General features: G+C 37.9%; 1 protein-coding gene across 2 annotated transcripts in view; it reads left to right on the forward strand.

The window, feature by feature from the left end:
- LOC308274983 (protocadherin gamma-C4) overlaps positions 1-18,938 on the forward strand; it is a gene marked incomplete at both ends in the record, with an annotated part of 798,148 nt that overhangs the window by 488,053 nt on the left and 291,157 nt on the right. The window lies entirely within an intron of this gene.

Consider the following 18,938-nt stretch of genomic DNA (forward strand, 5'->3'; position numbering starts at 1 on the left):
GAGATTCCCATATGAATTTGAAGGAAATGTGTAATCAACAGTTGCTGAGTGTATTATCATATAAATATCAATTAAACCAAGTTGCTTGATAATATTGCTTAAAATGTCTTCATTCTTTCTCCTACATGTTCTGTAATTACCAGAAGAAAAATATTAAATTCTTCAACTATGAATATAAATTTGTCTGTTTCTCTTTTCAGATCTAGAATTTTATTAACGTGGTATATTTTGAAACTCTGCTTTTAGATGAATATATGAGTAGGATTATTTTATTTTCTTGATGAATTGACATTCATTTCAAAATGTTCATTTTAGTTTCTAGTTATACTTTGTCTGATATTTATACAGTCACCCAATATTTATTATGTTTAGGGATTGCATGTATTTATTTCTATCATATTACTTTCAGACTGCCCTTGTATTTAAATCTCATCTTTTGTAAACAACATAGAGTTGGGTCTTGCTTTATATACCCATTGTTATTATTTCTGCCATTAAATTGAAGAACTCGTTCCATTTATTTGTAATAACATTATTTACATGGTTATATATCTTGCTTTATATACCCAGTCTCAGCTTCTTGAGGCCTTCCACAACTCGGTGAGACTCTATTTCAAAATAAAGAATAAGAAAAATAGGGCTGAGGGTGTAGCTCAGAGGTAGAATGCCCCTGGGTTCCATCCCAAGTACTGTAAAAAATATTAATAAAAATAAAAAATAAATTGAGTAGCTTATTCCATTTATTCATAATAAAAGTATTTATATGGTTGTATGTATTTCATTTTTTGTTTCAAATTTTTTTAATTTGTCTTTATTTATGTATGTGTATGTTCCATTTTACTTTTTATTCATTATTTATTTTGTGTGTATATGTGTTTCATTTTATATTCTCAATTGGCTTTTTAGCTATATTTTCAAGGGTATTTTCTCCAAGAATCAAGACATTAAACACGACATTAATTTTTTCATTAAAATCTACCTTAACTTATTACTAGGCTACTAAAGTGCTTCTAATTATGTAATTCTCATCCATTTGCTACAGTGCAGATCAGCACAAAACATAGGAGAGATATTTGAGAATTCATATGGTAAGGACTTCTAAGACTATAAGCAAATTAGAAAATCTCTCCAAAAAATCTAAATATCTGAAATGTAGAAAAGATTCCAGACTAGAGAGAAATATAATGAGGGCAATCAGTATGGAAAGGCCTTTAGCTTGATTCCAAATCTAAATGTACATGAGAGAACTCATGCTGGTTATAAATTGCATAAATTCAGGGAAGATGAGAAAGTATCCATTGATTGTTCAGTTAGAGCACACATGGACTAGTATGTTGGACACAAACCATATCAATATAAGAAATGTAGGGAACCATTCAAATGTTCCTTGTATTTTAGAACTTATGGGAAATTCACACCGGAGGTTGGGCATGGTGGGGCATGCTTGTAATCCCAGTACTTGGGAGGCTGAGACAGGAGGATTGCAGATTCAAAGCCAGACTTGGCAGCTTAGCAAGGCTCTCAGCAAGTTAGTGAAACCTTGTTTCCAAATAAAATATTTTTTTAAAATTTGGTCATTTTGTCAGAGTTACTCACCTTCTGGCAGTCAGGATTTCAGCAAATGGGAATCAGTGGGGGATATAAAAGAAGGACTTCCAAGGAAGAGATAAACTGTAATTGATTGAATGTATCTATGTCCATAGCTGCACAATTCATCATTCCCAAACTATGGAACCAGCCAAGATGTCTAACAACAGTTCAGTGGATTACAAAACTATGGGATATGTACACAATGGAATTTTACCCAGTCATAAAGGAGAACAAAATTATGGTACCTACAGGGAAATGTCACACACACAAAAAAAGAAATCATATTCTTTCCCTAATATACAAAAACTAGGGAGAAATGGGTTATAGGAGGAACTCTAGATGATTAAGGGACCCTATAGAGGAGCAATTAAGGTATGTATCTGAGGGATGGGAAGGAGGAAGATGGAAACTCTTTAAAGCACATAATGTACTTAAACAAACATATCAAAGCCAATCACTAAATCAAGCATGGGAAGGAGGGAGGAGGAGGGAATGGGATGGGGATTGTATTAGGGCTAATTGGGTGTATGCATATCTCCACAAGCTGGTTTTTTTTTTTTTTGCGGGTCTAGGGATGGAATTCAGGGGCATTTGACCTGTGAGCTACACCCCCTGCCCTATTTTTTATTCTTTATTTTTAAACAAGGTCTCACTAAATTGCAGAGGGCCTCACTAAGTAGCTGAGGCTGTCTGTGAACTGCGATCCTCCTGTCTCAGTCTCCCAAATCCTGGGTTTAAAAGGATGCACCACCATGCCTGGCTCTCCACAAGTTTTTTATTCCATTAAGTTGTATGACTAAAATGCACCAATAAAAATATATTTAAAAAAAGAAAATTCTAAATCACTAAAAAAACTTGGGCTGGGGTGTAGCTTGGAGGTAGAATGCCTCTGGGTTTAATAACTGGTATCACCCCGCCTCCAAATTCACATTGGAGAGGAATACTATAAATATACCAAATGTAGTAGACCCTTTATTCTTAATCCACTGCCATATATCTTACAAATAAGAGTAAAGATAAGTCTTATAAGAAAGGTGAGAGATGGCGACTGAGAAAAGCGGGGATTAAGAGCCCCGCTAACAACCAATCTCCATTACCACAAAATCAGCACCTTTCATAGCCAGAAAACACCATCACCAGAGAAACAAAAAAATCACCAGGCTCCAGAGAGAAAGCAGACTGAGAACAGAGCTCAGAGGAGATACACCGGCCTCACACCCGAGGACGCGGCAGCAGTGCCATACTGCCAGCGGCAGCAACGAGTTCACCAGCAGCTACAACAAGCCGAGGTGAGCTGCTGTGGAACAGCCAGGAGGGATTTTTCAGCGCAGGGAACATCTAAAGCTCCCACTGGCTGAGCTCAGCACACGCTGCAGGGACTCAGAGTGAAACTCAAAACCAAGAAGAAATAAGCCAGCCTCACGGCCGAGGGCGTAGCAGCGGTGCCATATTGCCACCGGTGGAAGCAGCAGTGAATTCACTGAGTCCAGTACAGCTACATCTGCGAACTCAAGAACAGTGAGTCAAATTGCAGGCCACAGAGGAGAAATCCCAGTACTGTACTCCCTGGGACTTGACCCAGTGGGGGAGTGGCAGTGGCAGAGATATCACACCATAGGAGAATGTGCAACCTGGCACCCCCCATAGTTTAAAGCAGCCTCTATCGACTCCCTGGGTCGGAGACTCTGTGATACAACCCAGTAAAGGAGTAGTGGGGTCTGAGATACTACAGACTCGAGATCCAGAGCACTTTAAGTGAAGTCATAGTGACCCAAGCGAAGAACCCAGAGAAGGCACAAACTTCCAAAATCATGGGAAAGAGGAATAACACTGGAGCAATGAATGCCCACAACCCCACAACATCAGAACCTGATAAAACAGAAAATCAGAGATTTCTAGAAGATCAAATCAGGAAAATAACTGTAGAAATAATAGAGGTGCTTTGAAAAGAACTCAGAGAGAGCCAAAAGAGATAAAGGATGCAATTAATGAAGTAAAGGCCTCAATTCAAAGCACAAACAACTGATTAGACCACATGGAGAACAGAATCTCACTCTTAGAAGATGATCATTCCAAAAATGAACGCATAGTTTCTAATCTAGAAAAAAATATCCGACAGCAGGAATCTGACATTGAAGAAATATGGGCCCATTTTAAGAGAGCTAACCTAAGAATAATTGGAAAAGAAAGTGATACCAAAGGGATCAACAATCTCTTCAAGGAAGTAATAGCAGAAAATTTTCCAAACATAGAGCAAGAGGTTGATACACAGGTCCAGGAAACTTATAGAACTCCCTTTAGACAGGATCGGAGAAGAGGATCCCCACGCCACATAATTGTCAAAATGACCAATGTGGAAGCCAAGCAGAGAATCTTAAAGGCAACAAAAACAAAGGGCCAAGTGACATTCAGAGGCAAGCCAATTAGAATCACTCCGGACTTCCCAAACCAAGTCATGAGAGCCAGAAGGGCTTGGAGTAACATATTCCAAACTCTGAAAGAAAACAACTTCCAGCCAAAAATTTTCTACCCAGCAAAACTTTCTATCAAATTAGATGGAGAAATAAGAAGCTTCCATGACAAACAGAAACTGAAGGAATTTATGTCTTCAAAACCAGCACTAGAGAAAATACTCAAAGAGATTAACTACAAAGAAGAAATAGGTAATACACACCAGAACCAGAGAAACAAGATTTTCCATCCAACATACAACTAAGATTGGTTATCTGTGGAGATTCATTATTTATGTTAGTCTTTTACCTATCTCTAAACGGTATTGTTTGCCTTTATTGTTGTTAATTTTTAGGATTTCTAGTTGGAATATTAATATACCTTCAGATATAGCATTTGGAAATATTTTATCCAATTCTATTAGTAACTTTTAACCCTGTTTACATTGTCTTTGGATATACAATATTTTTTATTTTTTAGGGAGTTTGTCTACTCTTCTGTTGCCTGTGCCATTGAAATCATATCCAAGAAATCACTGCCAATTTCAATGTTGTGAGGTTTTATGACCCAGATTTTCTTCTAAAAGTTTATAGTCTTAAGATTTATATTTAGGTCTTTTATCTATTTTGAGTTAATACTTGTATATGGGATTAGGTAAGGGTCTAATTTTATTCTTTTCCATGTAATTATTATTTCTCAACAATATTTAGTTAAAAGATTATTATTTCCACCACCAAATGTTCGTGGAAACCTCGTCAAAAATAACTTGATAATATAGGGAAGAATTTAGCTCTAGGCTTTTATTTAACTCCAATGGTTTATATATCTGCCTTTAGAACAGTACTACACTGTTTCAATTATTGTAGCTTTATATGGTTTGAAATCAGAAAATATATATCTTCTAGCTTTGTTCTTTTTCGAGATCGTTTTGGGTATCTAGAATCCATATTCCATATTAGGATAGATTTTTTTTCTGAAAAATAAATATATAAATATATGATAGTTTCACCTAAAAAAAATATTCTCTGGTAAGAAAGAAAGCAAAAAGAAATATTGAAATATTATCTTTAAGTCATCAAAAGCTTGGTATCAGACAAATGAAACTGTTATGTGAGATTATCATTTTTAATTTTGGATAAATTGCTATAATACTAGATGTCAACCACTAAGCCAAGCATGGGAGGGAGGGATGGGGAGAGAATGGGGTGGGGATCGGGTGGGGGCTGACTGGGTGATGTGTGCATGTATGTCTACAAAAGTATGTATCCCACTATGATGTATGAATACAGTGCACCAATTAAAAAAAAAGAAAAAAAAAGAAAAAAAATTTTTAAATTAAAAAAAAAGCATACTAAAAAAAAGTTTAAAAAAATAGGGCTGGGGCTGTAGCTTGGAGGTAGAATACCCCTAGGTTCTATCCCCAGTACCACAAATATATTTTATATGTAGAATAATTTTACTTTAGCAAAATGATTAATGTGATCAGAGCTCAATAAATGGCTCTTTAGCTTAATTTGATTCTAGATTTTTTTTTTGTGTGTGTGGGTCTGGGGATGGAACCAGGGGCATTTGACCTCTGAGCTACACCCACAGCCCTATTTTTTACTCTTTAGTTTGAAACAGGATCTCAATTGCAGAGGGCCTCGGTAAGTAGCTGAGGCTGTCTGCGAACCTCCATCCTCTGGTCTCAGCCTCCCAAATGCTGGGATTACGATCTTGTGCCACCATGCCCAGCTGTAGATTTTTAAAAGTGTTTTCCTTCCATTCCAGGTTCAACTGTTTGTACTGCTGTGATTATTCTTGGTGTTCTCTTTCACAATTGAACATTAAACATATACAGTCTGTTCCTGAACAGACTTTTTCTTATTTAAAAAAAAAAAGAAAGGTGAAAATGATTACATTTTCTTTTATCACTGAGAAAATATGTGAACATTCTCTATGGATCCAAAAAGCATGGGAAAACTTTCAATTGCCTCTTATCCCTTACTATACACATGAGAACATGTAATAGATTTTTACCCTCTGAAGATAAAGCAATGTGAGAAAGTATTTATTTTTTACTTCCTTAATGTACATGTCAAAACTCATATATTGTATCCTATTGGAAAAAAATTAAAGGATAAAACATATGTGGAAAAGCCTTCACTTACTTCTCAATGTTTATTCTATAAGCAAAAAATATATGAGAAAAGAATACTATACATATGAGAAATGTGGGAAATACAACAAATCTTTTGTTTATTTTTTAATCTTCTACTGTACATTGCACATTGGACACAAATACTGTGTGCAATGGTTAATTTTAAATATCAGTTTGACTGGGTTAAGGAATATGTAGAGATCTGGTATATCATTATTTCTGTGGATCTGTGAATGGTATCTGGAATATATTGGCATTTGAATCGGTGGATTTAGTAAGGACAATACACTCTCACCCAATAAGAGCAAGCACTAGCCAATTGATTGAGAGCATGAGTAAAAGAAAAAGGCAAAGGAAATGAGTTTGCTTTGTCTTCTGAAGCTGGGAAGCCAATATTCTCCTGATCTTGAAAATCAGAACTCCTGTTTTTTTAACCTTCAAACTCAAGGACTTGGCTGAGAAGCCCCTAAGTTTCAGGTCTTTGCACTTGAACTGAGCTTTGCCAACAGCACAGCAAGTATTTCAGCTTGGAGATGGCATATTGTTGGACTTCTCATCATTTATAGTGTATGAGCCACCTTCTATTATAAACTCTCTCTCTGTCTCTGTCTCTGTTTCTTTCTCCCCTTCTCTCATTTTTCTATATGTTTCTCTAGAGAACCCTGAGTAATACACTCTCCAATTTCTCATTATCTCTCATGAAACACATGAGAATTCACACTAGAGAAAAACCTTATTAATATAAGTAAGGAGTGTAGGGAAATTCTATTGTAACTTGTTCTTAAAAAGATGTGTGAAAATCCCCATTAAGGAGAAACCATAGAAGAATAAGAAATGTGTTAAATTATATTTCTTCTTACTAATATAAGAACACACTCAGAAGATGAATCAAATAATATTAAAAATATGAATGTTTCCAAGTCTTTCTCATTCTTTTACGACCAAGTGAGAACTCATACTGGGAGATATAATAGTCAAGAATGTGGGAAATTCTTACTTTTCCCTCAAATCTCTTTGAGTTTTCTTTTTTTAATTTTTTATTGGTGCAGTATATTCATACATCATATTGGGGTAAAACACTTGTGTGTACATACATGTGCACATCGCTGATTTAACCCCTACCTAATTCCCACCCCATTCCCTCTCCATCCCTCCCTCCCTTGCTTGGCTTAGTGGTTGACTTCGATATGTTTAAGTACATTGTGTGTTTTAGAGATTTTTCTTCTCCCCACCTCCATTCTCCTCCTTTTGGTTATCTTGTTTGCTCCTCTATAGGATTTCCTTTTTCATCTAGAGTTCCTCCTATGACCCATTTCTCCCTAGCTTTCACATATTAGGGAAAGCATCTGATTTCTTATTTTTTGTGACTGACTAATCTCACTTAGCATAATGTCCTCCAGTTCCATCCATTTCCCTGAAAATGATGTAATTGAGTTTTTTTAATGACTGAGTAAAATTCGATTGTATACATATCCCACAGTTTTGTAATCCATTCATCTGGTGATGGACATCTTGGCTGGTTCCATAGTTTGGCTATGATGAATTGTGCAGCTATGAACATAGATACACATGCATTAGTTTGGTAGTTTAGTTTCCTTTCTTTTGAGTAGATACCCCGAAATGGTATTGCCGGATCAAATGGTAGATTTGTTCCCATTCTTCTGAGGATTCTCCATACTGTTTTCCAAAGTGGTTGCACTAATTTGCAATCCCACCAACAATGTCTTAGAGTTCCCACTTCTTTACTGTCGCCGACTAATCTCAGTTGGGTCGTTATTGTCAGCTCCCGGTCAAATCCTCAGAAAGATGGGGCAAAAGGCAGGTGGAGTTCTGCAGAAACTTATCTGCAGCAATTCCTTCCCCTCTATGAATTCCCTAAGTTTTTAGGTACGGAGCTTGGGAAAGAATTTGAGGTGGACAAAGGCTTCTTGAGCCAATGACAATTTATTACAGGAACCCAGAGAAATTTATACCCTTAACCAGTGAGATTAATAATAGGAGAGAAAAAAAAAGAAAGGGAAGGGGGGCAATCACAGCAAAACAATAGTGGATTACATATAAACAAAGTAAATGACTAGTCCAGCATTTAGGAGATAAGCTCCGGATCTTTCTTTCTATATTGCAGCAGGGCAGGTCCAAAGGTAAATTCCAAAGGCAATACAGGCACGCCCAAGGCCCAGGGCTTGGAGAATACGCCTTCTCATGGAATCTTCTTTTTTTTTTCTTTTTTGAAGTTTCCATCTATATCCATATGACAAGCATGGGGAGCTGTGGCGGTCCAGGGAGATGCGATGGGAGTCTCTCAGATCTCATCCGCTTTGCCTTCTGAAGTCTGAAAGCTTACAAAAACTCACAACACAGCTTGGCAAATAAGACACCACAAATAACACTGTGAAGTTCTTGGATTTAGTTGTCAGATGTATTTCCTTGACTGCTGAACACTCTTTTTTAGACAAAAGCCTATTAAAGGCCTATTGGTCTCTAATAATCCATTTCCTTATCACAAACCCTCTGCAACCTGCTTCTAACTTTCTAATTCCTTTCTTTCCCAGTCGGGACGTTCTTATGATAAGCTCTTCTTCATGAAAAAGTGCTTTCTTACTCTTACGGTATTTCCTTTCCTTCATACATATATATTTAGAATATCTGTCCTTTATTTTGTCATTTTCATTTCTAGCCATGCGGCATTCTCCCTGTTTCGGGGAACGCTCACACTGGGCGTGAAGGTCAACAATCTTTCTCCTTGGCTCTATTGTATTTTGGCAACTAAGTTGTTCATCAACTAAATTGCTTCGAAGTCACACACAAAATTTTATCTTCTCTGTCTCTAGGCAGGATCTCAAGGGTAAACAAAGTTTTCTTAAACTGAGCTATCGGTTACCGGAGTTAATAGCTTAACCTAGTGATAGGAGTGAGGATCGGAGACCCTTTGTGATTGCTGCAGCTGGAATGCTTATCACAGCATCTGAGTTCTGGCCAGTTTTTTCCTTACTATTGAGCAAAGCCAAGGACGTTTATACAAATTATTAGAAAATTTATATCCACGGACTCAATTTCTATTTATAGTCCTGATTTCACATCACTGGAGCAATTCGTGTAGAAAGTTAAAGGAAATATTAATAGTCATGACGGGTAAAAGTGGGGGATATTTTGGCCAGAGACGATACCTCTTTCTCGGGGCGTTCTGCCGATTAACTATGTGGAGTGGGGTCTCAACACATAGATGCCGAGGCAGCAGGATGTCTTGGCACTTTACATCCTTGCCAGTATGTGTTGTTGTTTGTGTTTTGAATGATTGCCAATCTAGGTGGAGTTAGGTGAAATCTCAGGATAGTTTTGATTTGCATCTCTCTGATTGCCAGTGATGTTGAGCATTTTTTCATGCATTTATTGGCCATTTGAATTTCTTCTTTCGTGAAGTGTCTATTTAGTTAGCTTCCCCATTTTTTATTGGATGCTTTGTTTTCTTAGTGTTGAGTTTCTTGAGTTCTCTGTATATTCTATATATTAGTCTTCTATCGGCTCTCAGTTGAGGTTCTTGACAGTTTCCTTTGCTGAACAGAAGCTCTTCAGTTTCATTCAATCCCACATATTGATTTGCCTTTTAATTTGTTATGCCTTTGGGGTCTTGTTGAGGAAATGTTTATCTGTGCCTATGTGTTGCACTGTTGGACCTATGCCCTCTTCAAGGAGCTTCAAGGTCTCTGGTTTAATTTCCAAGTCTTTGATCCATCTTGAATTGACTCTTGTGCAGGGTGAGAAAGTGGGATTAATTTCCAATTTTCTGCATATGGTTAACCAGTTTTGCTAACACCATTTGTTGAACAGGATATATTTTTCTCGGTGTATGTTTTTGGCCCCTTTGTCAAAAATCAATTGGCTGAAAGTGTGTGGACTTGTTTCTGGGTCTTCTATACTGCTCCATTGGTCTATGTATCTGTTTTTGTGCCAGTACCATTCTGTTTTTATTACAATGGCTTTGTAGTATAGCTTAAAATCAGGTATTGTAATTCCTCCTGCATGGTTTTGTTTTTGTTTTTTTTTTTTTTTTTTTTGCTGAGAACTACTTTAGCTATTCTGGGATTTTTGTTATTCCAAATAAACTTAAGGACTGATTTTTCTATGTCTGTGAGGAATGATCTTGGTATTTTAATGGGCATTGCATTAAATCTATAGATAACTTTTGGAAGGATGGCCATTTTAATAATATTTATTCTGCCAATCCATGAACATGGAAGATCTTTCCATCTTCCAAGATCTTCTTTGATTTCTTTTTTCAATGTTTTATAATTTTCTTTGTAGAGATCTTTTACCTCCTTGGTTAAGTTTATTCCTAAGTACTTTTTTTGTGGGAGATCCTGAGTGGAAGTGTTTTCTGAATTTCTTTTTCAGTGGATTTATGGTTGGTGTACAGGAAGGCTTCTGATTTTTTAAGATTGATTTTGTATCCAGATACTTTGCTGAATTTGTTGATCAGTTCTATAAGCCTTTTGGTTGAGTTTGTTGGGTTTTCTAAATATAGTATCATGTCATCTGCAAATAGTGAATGTTTGAGTTCTGCTTTTCCTATTTGTACTCCTTTGATTTCCTTTTCTTGCCTTATTGCTCTGGCTAAAGTCTCTAGTACTATCTTGAAGATAAGTGGTGATAAGGGACATCCTTGTCTCATTCCTATTTTCAGGGGGAATTCTTGAAGTTTTTCCCCATTTAATATGATGTTGGCAGTGGGCTTATTATAGATTGCCTTTATGATGTTGAGATATGTTCCTTCTATTCCAATTCTCTGCAGAGTTTTTATCATAAATGGATGTTGGATTTTATCAAATGCTTCCCAAGCATCCCAAGCGCAGGGATTACAAGCATGCGCCACCATGCCCAGCTAATATAATGATTTTAAAATGGTAATAATCCCCGCGCTTGGGAGGCTGAGACAGGAGGATCACACAGGTTTGAAGCCAGCCTCAGCTACTTAGTGAGGCTCTCGGCAACTTAGTAAGACCTGGTTTCCAAATAAAATATAAAATAGCTCTGGAAGGGTAGCCCAGAGGTAGAAAGCCTCTGGGTTCTACCCCCAGTACCACCAAAAAAAAGTGGAATAAGTATGGATTCTATTTGAGATATTAACAATAAATTTAAGCTAATATAAAATACATGTAGATCCTGTTTGCTTCTAAGTCGCAGGTAGTGCTAATACTACTGTTATTTTTTCCTATACACACAAGCAAAGGCAATGCTAAATTTTGAGTATAGATTAGTGAAAATAAAGGCATTTTCATTCAACTTTACAGACCTTTTAAGTTCCATACAGGAAATTCTTCAGGGGGAGCGTAGAGGATTGTGGATCACAGATTAAGTGCTCTAAATTTAGATGGAATTAGATTTCATATTGGTAAAAAGATGGCTATAGGTTTCACTACAGTAATAAACTATTTGAAACTTTCAGTGTCTTAGGAACTAAGTTTATTTTTTGTTCATACAAAGTTTGTTCCAGTCCAGACAATTCTCCAGGGAAGCTATTCTCCATGTGATAGATGAGCAGTTCAAGATATTTAGTTCTTGTGGCATCTATCATCAACATGTGCTCCCTCAACTGCCAGTTGCCTTTTGCCTCTTGCCTTTTGAGTGAAGGCTTTTGCAATACACAATGGTTACTTTCTGGGGAAGCCAAACTGCCTTTAACAGAGCCAGAATTTTACCTTTGTTTTAATTTTTTCCTGCAGACATGAGGAGTCCTCTCTCCTCCCTGTACATGGGCCATTGCAAGGGCATATTGGCTGTCAATATAGGCAGGATAGCCTTTCCCTTTCTCCAGCAGAGCACCTGGGTAAGGGCTATAAGTTCAGCATTTTGTGTGGATATTCCCTGGCTTAGGGACTGAACCCAGATAGTTTACTTTTCAGTAACAACAGCTGCCTCCGCAAACCTGATTCCATCCTGGACAAAGCTGCTTCCATCCACATCCTGTAGCTCCCTGGATCTGCATCTGCTACTGAGTTACAGATCCAAGAGATTTCTAGAGCACCAAAACAGCTACTTCTGTGTCTATCAGGAAATGGATAGGTGTTTCCCCAACATTTACTTTTACCATAACTCCTGGGAGGCTTACAAGGATGGGGCCACTGCCCTGCCAGTCTTTTTTGAAGTTGAAGACAGTATATTTGTCTGTCTTTTTGTCTCTCTGAGGGAATTTTTTTTGCAGGTCTGGGATGGAACCCAGAGGCATTTGACTTCTGAGCTACATCCCCTGCCCTATTTTTTATTATTTATTTTTAAACAGGGTCTCACTAAATTGCAGAGAGCCTCACTAAGTAGCTGAGACTGTCTGTGAACTGTGATCCTCCAGTCTCAGCCTCCCGAATGCTGGGATTACAAGTGTGCGCCACCATACCCGGCTCTGAGGGCATTTTTAAATGACCTTTTTGCTTGCAATAGGTGCATTTATCCTCCCCTAAAGGATCCATCCTGCTGGGCTCCCATTTCCAGATTTACTTACCTCTAGAGGATTACAGACACAGCTGACTTTCTTTTAGGTGTTAATTTTAGGTGTATCCCCTGCCATCCTGCCAGAGGCAGAAGAAAGTTGAAACCAGATCTCCTGAGGCCCTAGATCATGTCAGGTGGTACCTTCCCTTCTGGTGTCTAGTCCCCTTGGCCCAGGCCTCTGAGACTGGGGTGCCCCAGAAGTCTGGGGTCAAAGTCTCTGTAGATCTCGCTGGGGCCTCCAAATGTTATACAGCAACTATAAGAGAAGACCACTCAGACTTAGTTTAAGCCAAATAGAAAGTCTTTATAGCCAGCCAGTGACTATACTGCAGCATATTTAGTTCTGAGTGCAGCCTTGAGCTGTTTCTCAGGGCTCCTTTTATACATCAAAATCACAAGCTCAAGAATAAAGAGTTTAGGTTCTCACAGATATGGACAATTCTCTACAGTTTCTTTCAGTGGGTGTGCAAATCAAGTGAAAAGTACAGAATCCAGGAACAGCATTGTGCAGGAGCTCAACAACCCATGTCTCTCCCTTTTGTTTTCCACCTTCTGATTGTTTTAAGGATAGATGTTACTAACAGCCTTTGTTTCCCTGAAGGTGTGAGCTAAGCAGAAGTTACAGAAGCCAAACTGGCAGTTATGTGTGACTAGCAAGATACCTGGTGATTAACATTAGTTCTCAGGCTGACAAACATTAGTGCCTTGGGGTCACCTAGGTTAACATCATGGTATTACTGAAGCTAAGGCCTAGGCTCATTTTATCACACTCTGAGCTAAAATCCCAGCCCTTTTTATTTTTAACAAGGTCTCACTCAGTTGCTTAGGCTGGCCTCAAACTGTGATCTTCCTGTCTCAGGCTCCCAACTACTGGGATTACAGACACATGCTACTGCTCCTAACTAATCTTCATACTTTTTAAAAAAATTCTTTTTGAGCTTAAGAGTAACTTTATTTAGGGGTGTGTGTGTGTGTGTGTGTGTGTGTGTGTGTGTGTGAGAGAGAGAGAGAGAGAGAGAGAGAGAGAGAGAGAGAGAGAGAGCAAGAGCAGAGAGACAGACAAAGAGACATAGACTGGGGATTGAACCCTAAACTACACTTAAACTACACTTCCAGGTATTTTAATATTTTTTGTTTGTATATTTGTTTTGAAACAGGGTCTCACTAGGTTGCTGAGAGTTTTGATACATTGCTGAGATTATCCTTAAACTTTTGATCCTCCTGTGTTAGCCTCCCAAGAACTGGGATTACAGGTGTGTGCCACCATGGCCGGAAATTTAGTCTTTATTTATTTATTTGGTGGTACTGGGGTTCCTGGAATCCCTTCTACCTCCAGGTTACACTCCCAGACCATATATATATATATATATATATATATATATATATATATATATATATGTAATTTGGAAACAGGGTCTCTTAAGCCAGCAAGGTTGGCTTTGAACCTGCACGATCCTCCTGTCTCAGCCTCCCAAGCATGGGGATTACAAGCATGCGCCACCATGCCTGGCTTTAGTCTTCTTTTAAAAGCAACCTAATTTAAACATAGGTTAACGTTAAGAGAAAAGAGCACTAATTTTTTTGTGGTACTGAGGATGGAACCCAGGGACTTTTCTATCTCCAGGATATACTCCCAGATCTATTTTTATACTTTATTGGAAACAGGGTCGCACTAAATTGCTGACTCACTAAGTAGCTGAGGCTGGCTTTAAACCTGTGTGATCCTCTTGTCTCAGCCTCCCAAGTGCTGGGTTTACAAGTGTCTGCCACCATGTCAGCAAGAACACTAATTTTTCATTGTAAATATAATTTTTGTAGCACTAGAGATTGAACCTAGTGGCTTCTACCTGTGAGTGACACCACCAGCCCAATTTTTATTTTTATTTGGAAACAAGGTCTCACTAGGTTGATGAAAGTCTCACCACTTGCTGAAACCATCTTCAAACCTGTGATCCTCCTGTTGTATGCCACCATGCAGAAGCCTAATTGTAAATATTTTATTTTTATTTATTTATTGTGGTACTGTGGGTGGAACCCAGGGGTCTTCTACCTCTGGGCTACACTCACAGACCTATTTTATATTTTATTAGGAAACAAGGTCTCTTAAGCCAGCTGAGGCTGGCTTCGAACCCGTGCAATCCTCCTGCCTCAGCCTCCCAAGTGTGGGGATTACAAGCATGCGCCACCACACCCAGCTGTAAATATTCTAAAAGAATATCTTCCTCTAAAAAATAAGGTATATAAAAGTTCAAGAAATTAAAACAAGAATTAACAAGTGGGATGCTATCAAACTAAAAAGTTTCTGCTATTCAAAGGAAATCATCAAGGACCTAAAGCTGGGCATAGTGGCTGATGCTTGTCATCCCAGCATTTGGGAAGCTGAGACAGGAGGATATCATTTCGGGGGTAGTCTCAGATACTTAGTGAGGCCTTTGCAACTCAGTGAGTCCCTGCTTCAAAATATAGAATAAAAATAAGGCTGGGGGTGTAGCTCAGAGTTAGAATGGCCCTAGGTTCCATCCACAATACCTCAACAGCAACAACAAAAAAAATCTAAAGAAGAAGCCTACAGAATGGGAGAGATCTTTGCCAGCTATCCCTCTGATAGAGGGCTAATATCCAGAATACACAAAAAACTTAAAGGACTAGAAAAACAAATAACACAATCAAGAAATGAACAACTAAACTGAATAGACACTTCACAAAAGAAAAGATACAAATGTCCAATAGGTACAAGAAAAATGTTCAACATCATTAGCAATCACAGAGATGCAAATCAAAACTACACTGAGATTCCATCTAACCCTAACCAGAAGGGCAAGCATAAAGGAGTCAAATAACAATAAATGTTGGTAAGGATGTGGGAAAATAGGAACTCTCCTACACTGTTGGAAAAAGTGCAAACTATTTCAGCCACTATGGATATCAGTGTGGAGATTCCTTAGAAAACTCAGTATGGACCCACCATATGATCCTGCTACACCACTACTAGGTATCTTTCCAAAGGCGTTGAAACCAGGGAACTACAGTAACATATGCATACTCATGTTTATAGCAGCACAATTCACAATTGCAAAACTATGGAAGCAACCTAGGTATCCATCAAAAGATGAATAGTGAATAGATTATAAAATTTTGGGAAATACAGACAACGGAATTCTTCTACTCAGCAATAAAGAACAAAATTATGTCATTTGTAAGAAGATGGAAAGACCTGGAGAACATTATGTTAAGTGAGATTAGCCAAGCACAGAAAGAGAAGGGACATATGTTTTCTCTAATATGCTGGAGCTAGGCAGTATCTGGGATACCAGAGGGATTCCAGACAATGGAGGAGATCCTCAGTGGAGCCAGGGAGGAAAGGGAGGGAAGAAAAAAGGCTGAGGTTCATAAATGGAAATGCTACCTATGACCTTGTGTATACATGTGAATGTACACCCTGTTAACCTGGACACTTGGTATTGAGAAGGAGGGAAGTGGGGAGGAGGGGGCACCAAGTACTGTGTAAGAATGTATGTCATTGTCAACATGATCTACATTATAATGTGAGACTATAACACTCCAATAAAAAAAATAATAATTGCTGCCCTGTGTGGTGGTGCAAGCTTGTAATCCCCATGCTTGGGAGGCGGAGACAGGAGGATCGCACGGTTCGAAGCCAGCCTCACCTGCTTAAGAGACCACGTTTCTAAATGAAAATTTAAAAAATAGGTGTCTGGGAGTGTAGCCCGGAGGTTGAAGGGTTTTCAGAAACCCCAGTACCATCATCATCATCATCATCATCATCATCATCATCATCATCATAAGTTGCTGCTTCAATCTGCAATTAGCTTGTGGCCTGTGGATTAAAAAGAGCGCTACCATTTGGGAGGCTGAGACAGGAGAATCGCTGTTTGCAGACAACCTCCAGTACTTTGTGAGGCCCTTTGTATCTCAGTAAGACCCTGCTTCAAAAAAAAAGAATAAAAACTGGGGCTGGGGTTATAACTCAGGGGTAGAATGCTCCTGGGTTCCCAGTACCACAATAAATAAATAAATAAATAAATAAATAAATAAAATAAATAAATAAATAAATAAATAAATAAATAACACTACACTATGCCATTTGATTCAGTGTGTATATGCAATATGGGATCTTGGCTTGGTCTCATTTGAATTTAATGAGTCTTTTCAGATCTACATGTCAGATAAGAGGGTACTACAACTTAGTTTGTAATACAGAAAGGTTAATTGTTTAATGGGTTAAAACTTCAGTTTTAACAAACATTCAATGCCAGTCATTGTAATAGGCACTTTTACAGGGTTTTTTTTTTTTTTTTTTTTTTGGTCATGGATTGCCATAAAGATTAAAGAGCTTGCCCATGACTGGGTAGTTGTTTAGCAAGAGTTAAGAATAGAGCCTAAGTAATGTGGCATGTTCAAGTGCCGTTTGCATTACCTCACAGTTCAAATCATTAAGAGTGAAATGAGATTTTTAAGATTATTTAATGGTTATAATTTCTAATAATATTAAATATAGTTTATAATGTTCACATTAAAATAGAAAATTGTCAGCATCTAATACTATCATTTTCATTTTTAACATTTTTATTGATCTTTGTAACTATATATAGATTATAATATGTTTTAATATTTATATATACATATATACACATACATACAATGTGAAATGATTAAATCAACATAGCTATAAAAAAAAGGGGTAGAGATATTTAGTTCCTTTCTTTGGCTCAAAAACATAATTTCCAGGGCCACATTTAAACAATGTGAGAAATCCTGGATTGGCTCACTCAACCTGAATAATTCCACATCCTTCTAATGAAACTGTAAAATCAATGAGTTGTATACTGTGTGTCTGTGTGTGTGCGTGTGCGGGCCTGTGTGCACACACACCTTGTTTGGTAATGGGGATTGAATCCAGGTACATTCTACCTCTGAGCTACAACCCAGATCTTCTTCTTCTTTTTTTTTTTTTTTAATTTTGAAACAGGGTGTCATTGAGTTGCTGAAGGTCTTTATAGTAGATTCGAAAGAGTTACTAAAATGAAAGGCCAAATCCCCCCCCCCCCTTCCTTTCTGTTGCAGTTCGCCACAGCCAGATTTCAGAGAAAAAACTCAGAGGTTGGTAAACCAGTCTTTCTTTAATCAGCCTCAGATGGCCCCAGGCAGTTAATTCAGGCTTTACATCCCCTGGGCCATGAACAAAGACATTTCAACCTCCTTATACCATTTGATTACTTAACTCGAGGGGGGGGGTACACCTAGTAGGCCTATATTATCAAAACAAAACAAAACAGGAAAACATTTAAATTAAGTTGTCTCCTCTCTTAACATGCTAATGCTTTATTTACTCTCAGAAACCTACTCCTACCGGCCACCTCCCTAGGGTGCTTAGAGGGAGAGGCTGATCCTTTAACATGAAAGGCACTTTCTTTTCTCTGCTAAGCACCAGCTTGCTGGGCTGGAAGAGGGAGCAGAAAACTCCTAAACTTAAATACCTACTAAGAATGTAACTATAGATAAGTGACTTGCAGGACGACAGGTACAGAAAATTGCTTGTAAAAGATACATATGTCAGTCTTGCTCAGCAATTTTCCTCTCTTACCTTCTCCACACCCAACTTCCATCATTGTCACATTTCAACCCCTTTAAGCCTGCCCGCCTGCTTCCTCCCTTTGTCACAAATCTATAAAATGGGAGATCACATAGAGTTCAGGGCCAGGGTTTTTCAGGAAATATTCTAACCTCAGCCTGCTGGTATAATAAACTTTCTCTTTTCACCTTAACTGGTGTTGGCTCAATTATTCCAGAGAATTTCTACAACAAAATGAACACAAAAAGCCAAAAACCACATTTCCCAGACATCTTTACAACTACAAATATGGAATCATTCATTCTACCAATTGGATACATACAAGAGTTTAGAAGTTATCTTTATCAGCTATTCCTCTGATAGAGGGCTAATATCCAGAATACACAAAAAACTTAAAGGACTAGAAAAACAAATAACACAATCAAGAAATGAACAACTAAACTGAATAGACACTTCACAAAAGAAAAGATACAAATGTCCAATAGGTACAAGAAAAATGTTCAACATCATTAGCAATCACAGAGATGCAAATCAAAACTACACTGAGATTCCATCTAACCCTAACCAGAAGGGCAAGCATAAAGGAGTCAAATAACAATAAATGTTGGTAAGGATGTGGGAAAATAGGAACTCTCCTACACTGTTGGAAAAAGTGCAAACTATTTCAGCCACTATGGATAT

The sequence above is a fragment of the Muscardinus avellanarius genome, assembly GCF_963383645.1.
Source record: "Muscardinus avellanarius genome assembly, chromosome: 1".
Lineage (NCBI taxonomy): Eukaryota > Metazoa > Chordata > Mammalia > Rodentia > Gliridae > Muscardinus > Muscardinus avellanarius.